This window comes from Rattus rattus, chromosome 6 (genome assembly GCF_011064425.1).
Source record: "Rattus rattus isolate New Zealand chromosome 6, Rrattus_CSIRO_v1, whole genome shotgun sequence".
Lineage (NCBI taxonomy): Eukaryota > Metazoa > Chordata > Mammalia > Rodentia > Muridae > Rattus > Rattus rattus.
This window is the reverse complement of record NC_046159.1, coordinates 3,215,020-3,223,896: the sequence shown is the minus strand read 5'-3', so window position 1 is coordinate 3,223,896 and position 8,877 is coordinate 3,215,020. Positions and strand designations below refer to the sequence as shown.

The following is an 8,877-nucleotide window of genomic DNA, read 5'->3' as shown; positions in this document are numbered from 1 at the left end:
CACCACGGTCCCAGGTGGCATCACTGGGTACTCACGTAAAACGGTTTTTCCTTCCCTTCCATTTCTCCACCACTCACTCTCTCCTCTTAGTGGTGCCCAGGGTCTCCGAGTGTCTGGAGTCGTCTCTGGCATGGTCCACCTGCTCACCCCAGGCCTGAGTAGTGTCAGACTGGTGGTCATCCCAGGCTAGCCCTTCACCCAGGCTAGCCTACATGGCCCCATGCGAGGGTCATCTGGCTTGGACTCATTCCTGCCCCAAGCCCACGGTCCCAGTAGGGAGGGGTCTTCTAGTCTCTGGCTTGTTCCCTGCCCTCACACTGGACTGGTGACCATCTCAGGTTTCCTTTTTTCAAGGAGTATTAAGCTACTAATCATCAGACATAACGGAGTATAGACATACACTTCTCTCAACATACACTTCTCTCCCTTCTCTCTGCCACCTACTGACGCACATGTGACATAACAGTCATACTTGCAATGGCTCTGGAACAGGGGATTTTCTTAGTTAGTGATTGATATGGAAGGGCTCACCCCTGGTCAGGTGGTCCTGGCTTCTGTAAGAAAGCAGGCTGAGTAAGCCATGGAGAGCAAGCCAGTAAGCAGCACCCTCCATGGCCTCTGCATCAGCTCCTGCCGCCAGGTTCCTGCCCTGCTTGAGCTCCTGTCCTGACTGCCTGGGAGTGTAAGCTGAAATAAACCCTCTCCCCCCAGGTTGCTTTGCTTGTGGTGCTTCGTCACGGTGAGCATAACCCTAACTAGGACAAACCCCATTGTGGGTGTCCAGGAAGTTCACAAAGGGCCTAGGGATACATGCGATGGTTAGGGTTGTCCACTTGACAGAATGAAGAGTCCCCTAGAAGATACACTTCTGGGCGCACCCAGGGGCTCTCTCTCAGTCGGATTGGCCTCTGGTCATGCCCATCAGGATTCTGTTGGTATGTTTAGTTGGAGTGGGAAGACCCGCCCTCATTCATTGGCTGGATTCAGGACTGTACGCAAGGAGGCAGTGAGGGGAGCACAGTTATTCCTCACTCTCTTCTTCCTGACTGTGGCTGCAATGTCATAGGCCACCTCAGGCTTCTGCTGTCCTGTCTCCCTGCTGCCTTGGGCAGTGCTATGAGCTGTGAGCCACAGTAAACCCTTCCGTAAGTTGCTTTTCTCGGATTATTTCTACCACAACAACAGACAAGCAAGAACCAAAATAAGGAACCTCGAACGGACTCCAGCCAAACCAAGTCTGCGCAGCAGCTCTGGGGTAACTTCATAATGAGGGTCTGAACACTTCCACAGTTTGACCACAGCACTGCGCCTTACTGTAGTGACACCTCCAGCTTTACCCGGTTCCAATCGGTTTCCGGTCCACACAGGAAACAGCGACATTTCCTCAAACCATGTTATTAAACAAACACACAAGCAAAAAATAGTAACCTGCCAGCTTTACTCCTGGTTGTGATTTTTGTTCTCTCAGTGCACCCGCCTTTCAGCTTTAGTCCTTACTCTACTGCCACCTTCCTTCTGACCTGCCTGTTTCCTACCAGACATCAGGTTGCTAACCTCACAGGCACTTCAAGAAGAAGGGAGTCCTAAGGAGCTGGCACTGTCAGGCACAGGAGTGTGAGGACCTCACCCCTGTGGCCCCTGAGGCCCCTGCAGCCCCGCTATCTCCACTGCCCCCGCCGCCCCTGCCTGGACCTCTCAGAAGCTCGCCATGGGTCTGTGTGCTTGTGCCTTCCCAGCAGAGATTCTGAAGTGCTGTCTCCGAGCCTGTGCGTGCTGAGGGGCCTCAGGTGTCACCTGACACTCCGCATTGACTGTCATGCCTTGTAGAGCCGTGGCTGACACAGAGCAGACGAGGGAGGCACCTCAGAAACTGGGCTCTGATGTCAGCTCTCCTGAACTTGGACCTCCCAACTGGCTAGAAATAGTTACCCCAAGCCCTTGAAGGTTCAGCCTCCCTTGGTCTGTAAAGTTGGGTGATGATCTGTTGTGAGGCGTTAGAAAAACTTATGGAATATATAGTGAGGACTCGATGTAGTTATGGTGAGAGCTCATATCTACACTCATACACTTGTGTATATGTAATACATAGAAAGTATATATAATATATAAAGCATAGAGAGAGAACAGAGAGAGAGGAGAGAGAGATAGATAGAGACAGAGAGACAGAGAGAGAAAGCGAGAGACAGACAGACAAACAGAGACAGAGAGCAGAGAGAGACAGAGAGAGACAGAGAGAGAGAGGAGAGACAGACAGAGAGACAGAGAGAGAAAGAGAGAGCATGCAGAGAGGAGAGACAGAAACAGAGACAGAGAAGAGAGATAGAGAGAGACAGAGAGAGACAGAGAGAAGAGAGAGAGAGAGAGAGAGAGAGAGAGAGCGGGCTAAAGAGCTACAGCCTTTACTGTTTGGCTTCAATGTACCCACCCTCTCATGTGTCCTCGATACATTGTCTACAAACTAAGGATCCTGAGGCTGCCGTGCCTAGTTTCAACCTGAAGACAAGACATAGAACCAGAGGAAAGCTTGACTCTGGACAAGCCACTGTGTTCCCCGAACCCTAGCAGAGGGCAAAGCTTGCACAGGGGTTCCGTGGTGGTGGCTGGAAACATTGTTTCTCCACACCATTACACACTAAGTAAACAAAGCTTTCACAGTGAAAATGGGCGCCCACCCCCTTCCAGCAGCAACAGCCAAGGGGAACTGGCCACAGTGTTTACTTTGTTACCTGTGAAAACCAGGATGGAGAACACAGACAGGAGTGGAATCAGACTGAGAGGGCACTAGTGTTCCCACCACCACTGGGAAAGGATGATTCAAAAACACTGTGGAGAATGCTGAGTACACGCAGGCACCATGGCTTCCTCTGCAAGAGCCTCTCATTGTCACTCAGAAACTGTGCACCAAGACTCTTCCCCCCTTCCCTCACCCTTCCTTCCCCTCTCCCTTCTTTCCCTCCCCTCCCTCCCTCTGTAGAACATTTATAATTAAAGTGTACTTGAGACCACAAGCACGAAGGCTGTATGCAGTATCTCTTGTAAATCCCCTGGATATTTGTAAAGCTAAGACTTCTGAAGACCCAGAGGTGCAAGAGTTCCCTGAGAAGGGCTAGAAATCTCTCTACTGAGACTTTGATTAAAGCCAAAGGTTACCGGAGACAAATATCTTATGGCCAGTGTTTCAAAGAAAGGGAAGAACCCTGCAGTGACCTGCAGTAATGGAGTGTCTATATTTATTTGTCTGTCTATCTATCTATCTATCTATCTATCTATCTATCTATCTATCTATCTATCTATCTACCTATCATCTACCTACCTACCTACCTACCTACCTATCTATCATCTATCTATCATTTATTTTGCATTAACTGCGCTCACAACATCCAGTCTTGGCATCCTCTTGGGCAAAAGCGTCCTGCATGAAAGGAAAGGCAGAAGTACGTTGGAGGCTCCAGAAGGCCAGCTGAGGGTCAGCTTTGAGGAGGTGGCAGAATCAGTGTCTATAGGCTTCTGGGATCTCAGTGTGTCCCCTAACCAGGCCGCCCTGAGCAAGTGTCTGCAGCTGTGAATATACTTTACAAAGACCTAGGTGCTGATGTCGAGGTAGAATAAGGCCTCCAGGGTCCCCAGCCAGTCTGAAGCCTGTCACAGAAGGCTCCAGTGGGCTTCGCACTCCTATTTTACGCTGTTCCATATTTGTTTGTATCCCTTTATTTGGCGCTCCCATATGTTAAGTCCGACTGGTCACCTGCCCCTCAGGTCTACCCTTGTGTTTCATTGTCAAGGGTCACAAATGAGACTTTGGTTCTAGACAGCTGTGTGCATGGCAGTGGTGCCATGGGGCTGTGTTAGCAGTGCCCCCTTTCCCCCTGGGGTGCAGTTTCTCTCATTCTTTCAGGTGTTCCTCGTATTAAGGCTATTGCTGTGAGCCAGACTGCCACACTATACCGGTATCCTGGTCATCTTACAAGTGTGCAGTTCCCAGTTACACCAAGAGGCCATGCCCAGCATCTGTCCTGTGTCGTCTAGGTTTGTGCAAGCATACTGGACGATGTTCACACAAGGACAAAATTGCCCAGTGAAACGATACTCAGAATTTATCCCTCTCATTATACAGTGTGTGGCTAACTTGAAAAGGTGTGTGTGTGTGTGTGTATGCACTTGTGTATGTGAGTATGTGTGTGTGCACTTGTGTATGTACTTGTGTGTGTATGTGTGTGCATGTATGTGTGTGTGCACTTGTATGTGTATGTATGTGTGTGAGTGTGTGCACTTGTGTGTGTGAGTATGTGTGAGTGTGTGCACTTGTGTGTGCGTGCATGTGTGTGTGCTGATCCACTGTTCTCAGCCCAACAACTCTTCCTCTTGGTCTCTTCCTAGAAATGCCTGTATAAGTGCAGAGACAGATAGATATAAACAAATGTATTCTTATCGGCAGTTTATGTGCAGGGGTGTGTTCATGTTTGACGGCTGTAAGCCGATGTCAGTGTTTTTTCTCTATCACTCTGCAGTTTGAGACAGGGTCTCTCACTAAACCTAAGCTAACCTGTTAGGCTAGGCTGACCAGCAAACCCAGGTTCCCCCTCTCCCACCATCACCCTGGCGATGGGGTTACAGGTGTACTCTTCTGTGCTGGATTTTATGTGGGTGCTGGTGATCTGAACTCAGGTCCTCATGACCACGCATCAGGCACTTCCCCACAGACATCTTCAGACCTGCTGTGTTGTGCCATGCTGTGCCGTGCCGTGCTGTATTACATCACATTACTGGATGAGTAAACACTGTGTGGAGTTGTGGAGGGTGCAGACCTGAAGGCTCACTGGTGGGCAGAGCAGACTGTTGGCCAATCACAAACCTGTGTTCTATTTTGGGGCAAATCACTCTGTGATGCTGAAGTTGATTGGTTGGTGGATCCCCTCCTTCACTGAGTGATCCCTGGGTTTCAAGTTTGTGGCTGCTGCGAGACAGAATTATTGCCTTCTTCATGTTTGTCGTCCGCCTTTGTGCTTTCTAGTCATTGTGAGAACTTCCCCTGGGCCGTGTGAACAAATGTCTGCTCCGCCCCAGATGGGGCGCCAACAAACCAAAGAAGTGATTCCACTCAGAGCTGGCTTGGGGAAGCAGCAAGCTTCCTTAGTTACTTACAGGTGCGTGGGAGCTCACGAGCCTTTGGTCACTGGAAAAGTGCACTCTCCAAGCCACTGTAGACCACTCCCACATCCTCAGAGAGGGACAGAGCCTGGCAAACCCCCACTCCCACCCATGAGGGAAGAGATAGGTCAGCCAAATCTTGTGTAGTTGTTGAGTGGGTAATCACGAATGATGGGAATTCAAGGACGTGACAGCCACACCCCACAACACCGCACTAAGTCAGACCTTGACATTTATGTAGGCCACACATGCACCACTGAGGCAGTTGGCGTGGCCTTAAAGATCAAATGACTTTACGCGTTACAGAGCAGACCCTTGGCTTCCCTTTCAAACCTGGCCTCCTGGATGCCTGTATTACTTTTCCACCCAGGCCTGGATGCTCTGGTGCTGACCTTCCCTGAGGTCTTAGCACTGTCACAGGGAACTTGAAGGTGTGCCCACCCAAAGACTAGTGTGTATGTTAGGGGATCTTGAAGCCGAGATATTGCAGGCATCGTCCATGGTGTTGAGAGTGCAGAACTCCTCGTCTGCCTGTTTGGCTTCTCTTCGCCCTTGCCATAGGTTCCCACCACAGCCATGTAGCAGGTCTCCAGGGAAGCTATCAATCCAGTGAACACTGATGCCTGCACTCAATCAAGACCCATTTGGTCAAGATCTCCAAGGGCTCAGCCTGGGACTTGGAGCTGTTAACTGCTCCCCTGGTGCCTCTAATAGGCAGGCTTGGTTGAAGTCAATCAAAATGTCCTACTTGGGAGAATTCCTACAGTCATTGGCACATACGCAGTCCCAGAGGGCCAAGCAGAGAGTGCTGCGTGCAGCATTTACATTTGTGGTAAAAACAGTCTGAAGAGGTAAAACCCGAGGCGGAACCTGAAAGTGCTGACTGTGGAGGGACAGGAGTTAAGTGTGGACACTGCCGTGCGAACCTTTCACACAGGGACAGTGGTCACACCCGTGGCTGTGGGTCATCGTGCATGTAACTGTGCGGGCCGCATGCTGTTCCTTCTAGCAGCAGCCAGACTGTCTACTCTCCACGAGATCTCACATGCTTCTAGTCTGCTCCGCGGACACCTCTGCTCCGCGGACACCTGCCTTCTGAGGTCGGCTCATGCCAGCTAAATGCCCGGTTTGTGTATCATGTGTACCCAGGCAGGTATCATGAAGGCAGAGTAACTCAGAGTTCTGCTAAATGCACCTATTTCCCTGTACGCCTTATTGAACATGAATAAGCAGCATATCTGTGCCCAACAGAGCCCTCACTCGAATTATTGAAGTGAATATTAATAGTGGGAGGAAGCAAAGCCCAACCGGCTCCTGTGCAAGCCACTTAACCTCTTTGGGCCTCAGTTTCCCCCAGTATAGGTTGTGAGCATGGAATGAAGCAGAGCTGAGTTCAAATCTGGGCAGATGAAGGTTACCTGTCAGTACGCATCTCCCGGGTCACTGCTCGGGTATGTCCTGGAGGCCTCTACCGAGAGCTCGGACTTAATTAGTGGACCAGTCCCATTTTCCCCTTTCCTGATTCATGCATTTACTGCATACAAGTTGTTGCCATTTCACACTGTGTGTGAGTGCACATGTGTGTGTGCACATGTGCCTGTGGTCTCTCTCCCCTAGTAAAGTAAACTTCCTGAGGAGAGGGACTGTGTTAGACATCGGCTAGAAGTGCCTAATGTATGGTTGACAGCACTTAAGAAGTAATACCTGCTGAGGGGCTGTGAGATGGTTCAACAGGTTAAGTCGCTTGCCACAAAGCCTTGGAAACCACACAGGGAAGCAGAGGATCCAGTCCGGAAAGTTGTCTGCTGGCCTCCACGTGTGCTCTGAGGTACAAGTGACAGAGAGAGAGAGAGAGAGAGAGAGAGGAAGAGAGAGAGAGAGAGAGAGAGAGAGAGAGAGAAGGCAGGAGAGAGAGGAGAGGAGAGGGGGAGGGAAGAGAGAAAGAGAGAGAGGAAGAAGAGGAGGAGGAGAAGAAGAAGAGGAGAGGAGAGAAACAGAAGAGGGAAGAGAGAGAGAGGAGAGGAGAGAGAGAGTAAATAAATGTTTTAAAGTTTCTGATTTCTTGACTAAACAAATAATTGATTGCACTCCATACGTTGCTAACTTGAGGTTGTTCATGTTAAAAATCATTTGAAGTAAAATTTACCTTATATTTAAAGTCCACCCTAGTAACTTCAGTTTTTAAAAACTCACATTGTTGTGAAATATTTTCCTAAGTCACTAGCGTTAAGAAATGGTTTCTCTTACATCTCTAACTTACAGACAGCAGGATCTCTGATCACTCTCGTTCACGTGGATGTTTTGGGGGAGGTTCTTGGCTTCCCCCTAGGCTGAGAGATCACAGAGTGCTCATTTTCAAATAGCTGAGAAGCCCGTAATTCTACAAGGCTTTCTCCCCTCTGACCTTGTCCAGGGTCTTCTCAGCCTTTGTCGGCTTAGAATCCGGAACTGAAGGGCGCTCTCAATGACTCCCGACAGTAACAGCTGACCAACTCACAAGCTCCTCTCTGTCCTATTTATACACCCAGGTGTTGTGCTCACGGGTTTGACAGAATCACACCACCGACCATGGTCAGTACACTGTCCCCAGTGACCTCGGGCTCCCTCTCTGCCCTGATGGCACATGCCCACATCCGGGGAGCGAGGCTTTTTCTGAGACCTAAGGCACTTGTTTTAAGTTGCCCCCCTCCCTCTGTGCCTGATGGAAAGGCTGGTCCTAGCTGTTGTCAACATGAGCACACAGAGAGATCCGACCTGAGGAATGCACTTGTTCCTTGGGATTCTTTCCAGAAAGGATGGATGTCATGGGGCAGCACCTGGGGGAGAGACCCACCTGGGGGTAAAATGGCCCTTTTAATGGGTTCGTGGCACAGGTGTTGAGAGGCTGTGGAGGGGCAGCAGTAAGTCTGCAAGCCCCTCTGTTTTCTGAGTGACTCGGCTGATCTGGCCTGCTTCCAACTGCAGCCTCAGCCCTTCAAGGTAGGCTCAGTACCAGGGGCGTCTAGGTCTCCAGCCGAGGTTTCTGCTCTGGGCTGGGTACCTGCTTTTTTCCTATCCAGCCCGCAGACATCCATCACTGGGTTACTGGCCCCCATCGCGTAAGCCAGTCCAGTAAATTCCCTTCTTGTAATTGGCTCACTTCCTCTGGAGAACTCTGTGTGAGACAGAGAACTCTGCAAGCCAACGTGGATCCCACCTCCTAATCCTCACGTCGAATTCCAAATCCTCAGTTCCTCAGGACTCGACTACAGACACAGGGTCTTCACGGCGGTGATCAGCTTTAAGATGAAGTCATCGGTGTGGACCTTAACACAGTGTGACAGAGGACTTGTAGGAAGAGGAGAGGAGGGCACAGACAGAGACAGGAAAAGGCCAGGTTTTCCTGCCAAGGACAGGAGCCTGGGAGAAACCATCCCTGCTCAGGTCTTGAAGCCTCCAGGGACTTAACTTGTTTAGCTGGCCTGGGTGCTGCAGTAGCGAAACCTTTCCAAACATAAAACTGCTCTCTGTATTTACACACTCCTTGCCCAGTGGCCTCCCTGGGCACCTCAATCTGCTGGGGCTGTAAGTTCCCAGGGCACGGTCACAGGTGAAGGAAATTCTCTAGGCTCCTTCTTCCCTATCAGTTGTTCACTCCTCGGGTGTCTGGTGAAACTCTAGCTTTTCCGGATATCCCTCCATCTTCTGCCGTTCTCCCTCCACCTCCTCGCGTGAACGTGTGATCACTTC

At 50.3% G+C, this 8,877-nt stretch overlaps 1 non-coding gene across 1 annotated transcript; it reads right to left on the bottom strand.

Moving 5' to 3' along the window:
- Nucleotides 1–355: 355 nt before the first annotated feature.
- On the bottom strand, nucleotides 356–493 carry LOC116904767. Its single transcript, XR_004388439.1, has one exon. It is a non-coding gene; the product is annotated as a small nucleolar RNA SNORA17 (small nucleolar RNA).
- Between the last annotated feature and the right edge of the window lie 8,384 nt (nucleotides 494–8,877).